General features: G+C 35.3%; 1 non-coding gene across 1 annotated transcript; it reads right to left on the bottom strand.

Annotated features, from left to right (window-relative positions):
* Positions 1 to 2,925: 2,925 nt before the first annotated feature.
* LOC127745224 (small nucleolar RNA R71) lies at positions 2,926 to 3,033 on the bottom strand. Its single transcript, XR_008006420.1, has one exon. It is a non-coding gene; the product is annotated as a small nucleolar RNA R71 (small nucleolar RNA).
* Between the last annotated feature and the right edge of the window lie 74 nt (positions 3,034 to 3,107).

The raw sequence follows: 3,107 nt of genomic DNA, 5'->3' as shown, positions 1-3,107 counted from the left end.
TTCTAAGATATCACTTGTTCCTCAACTTGATGAATGTGATGATCCGTGACACTCATCATCATTCTCACCCATGAACGTGTGCCTGAAAACCACCTCCGTTCTACCTTAGATTGAGTGGATATCTCTTGGATCCCTTAATCGGAATCTTCATGGTATAAGTTAGAATTAATGGTGACATTCAAGAGAATTCGGAAGGTATAAACCTTGTTTGTGGTATTCTGAGTAGGATTGAATGACTGTGATGAGCTTCAAACTCACGATTGTGGGGCGTTAGTGACAGACGCAAAAGAATCACTAGATTCTATTCCGACATGATCGAGAACCGACAGATGAATAGCCGTGCTGTGACAGAGTGCGTTGAACATTTTCACTGAGAGGACGGGATTGTAGCCACTGACAACGGTGATGCCCAACATACAGCTTGCCATGGAAAGGAGTAAGAAGGATTGGATGAAGACAGTAGGAAAGCAGAGAGACGGAAGGAACACAGCATCTCCATACGCTTATCTGAAATTCTCACCAATGAATTACATAAGTATCTCTATCTTTATTTTATGTTTTATTCATCTTTTAATTATCAATCCTCCATAACCATTTGAATCCGTCTGACTAAGATTTACATGATGACCATAGCTTGCTTCATACCAACAATCTCCGTGGGATCGACCCTTACTCGCGTAAGGTTTATTACTTGGACGACCAAGTGCACTTGCTGGTTAGTTATGCGAAGTTGTGATAAAGAGTTGAGATTGCAATTGAGCGTACCATGTTGATGGCGCCATTGATGATCACAATTTCGTGCACCAAGTTTTTGGCGCCGTTGCCGGGGATTGTTTGAGTTTGGACAACTGACGGTTCATCTTGTTGCTTAGATTAGGTATTTTTCTTCAGATTTTTTAAGAATGAATTCAAGAGTTTCAAGGTGATGTACTTGTCATCACCAAAGCTGATTGATTCTCATCAATTTAGCTATTGAATGTAATGTCCTGTTGAAGCTTGGCCAGACATGTCTAATCCTTTTTAGACTACAGCTTTAGACTAACATTGCATGATTCCTGGAATTCTTATTAAAAGTTTTAATCCTTTTTATTTTCTTTTTTCACATAATTTTTGAAAAATCCAAAAAAAAAATTATAAAATCTTAAAATCAAAAATATTTTTATGTTTCTTGTTTGAGTTTAGTGTCTAATTTTAAGTTCGGTGTCAATTGCATGTTTCTATTCTTCTTGCATTTTTCGAATTCAATCATATCTTCATTGATCTTCAAGTTGTACTTGATGATTTCCTTACTCTGATCTTTGAATTCTCGTCTTGAGTGTTTTGTTGTTTCTCATATGCATTCTCAATTTGTTAGTATCAATAGTATACAAACTTCTAAGTTTGGTGTCTTGCATGCATTGTTTATTTGATCTTAGTTGCATGTTGATTATTCCTCATTATTAAAAATTCAAAAAAAATTTTAATTTGTGTCTTTTCAAGTCAATAATACAGAGAATTGAAGATTCAGAACATACAGCAGAGGAATTACACAGAAAAAGCTGGGCGTTCAAAACGCCCAGTGAAGAAGGAAAACTGGCGTTTAAACGCCAGCCAGAATACCTGGCTGGGCGTTTAACGCCCAAAAGGGTAGCATTTTGGGCGTTAAATGCCAGAATGGATACCATTCTGGGCGTTTAACGCCAGGATGACACAAGAGGGAAGATTTTGTTTTTAATGCCAATTTTTTTTAAGTTTTCAAAATTTTTCAAAATCAAATCTTCTTCAAATCATATCTTTTCAATAATATATTTTTCAAAATCAATTTCTTTCCACTCTCAAAAATACTTGCTAACAATTAATTATTTGATTCAACATTTCAAGTATGTTGCCTTTTCTGTTGAGAAAGGTTTAATGTTTGAATCAAATCTTTTAGATTTCTTGTTAGCCAAGTCATTAATTTTCAAAATCAAATCTTTTTAAATTGTTTTTCAAATCATATCTTCTAAATCATATCTTTTTAAAACTATATCTTTTCAATCATATCTTTTTATCACATTTTTTTTCAAAATTAATTTTTCAATCATATCTTTTTTATTTCTAATTTCAAAATCTTTTTCAAAAATCACTTTATTTCTTTCCCAATCTTATTTTTCGAAAATCATTTACCATTTCTTAAAATTTCTTTTAATTAATTCACTTTAATTTTCAAAAATTTCTTCCCCTCTTCTCACATCTTTCTATTTATGGACTAACATCCTCCTCAATGCACAATTTGAACTCTATCTTTCTTGATAAGTTCGAATTCTTCTACCTCTTCCTTCTATTTTTCCTTTCCTCTGAAACCTTAAGGAATCTCTATACTGTGACATAGAGGATTCCATATTTTCTTGTTCTCTTCTCTTTCATATGAGTAGGAGCAAAGACAACAGCATTCTTGTTGAGGCTGACCCTGAACCTGAAAGGACCTTGAAGCAAAAGCTAAGAGAAGCTAAAGCACAATTCTCTGTAGAGGACCTAACAGAAATCTTCAAAGAAGAAGACATGGCAGCCAAAAACAACAACAATGCCAATAATGCAAGGAAGGTGCTGGGTGACTTTACTGTACCTACTCCCGACTTCTATGGGAGAAGCATCTCTATCCCTGCCATTGGAGCAAACAACTTTGAGCTTAAGCCTCAATTAGTTTCTCTAATGCAACAGAATTGCAAGTTCCATGGACTTCCATTGGAAGATCCTCATCAGTTTTTAGCTGAATTCTTGCAAATCTGTGACACTGTCAAGACCAATGGGGTTGACTCTGAAGTCTACAGACTTATGCTATTCCCTTTTGTTGTAAGAGACAGAGCTAGGATATGGTTGGACTCACAACCTAAAGAAAGCCTGAACTCTTGGAAAAAGCTAGTCAATGCCTTCTTGGCAAAGTTCTTTCCACCTCAAAAATTAAGTAAGCTTAGAGTGGAAGTCCAAACTTTCAGACAGAAGGAAGGTGAATCCCTCTATGAAGCTTGGGAAAGATACAAACAATTGATTAGAAAGTGTCCCTCTAACATGCTTTCCGAATGGAGCATCATTGGAATTTTCTATGATGGTCTCTCTGAACTATCCAAGATGTCTTTGGATAGCTCTGC

This window comes from Arachis duranensis, chromosome 2, assembly GCF_000817695.3.
Source record: "Arachis duranensis cultivar V14167 chromosome 2, aradu.V14167.gnm2.J7QH, whole genome shotgun sequence".
Taxonomy (NCBI): Eukaryota; Viridiplantae; Streptophyta; class Magnoliopsida; order Fabales; family Fabaceae; genus Arachis; species Arachis duranensis.
This window is presented reverse-complemented; position numbering and strand designations above follow the sequence as displayed.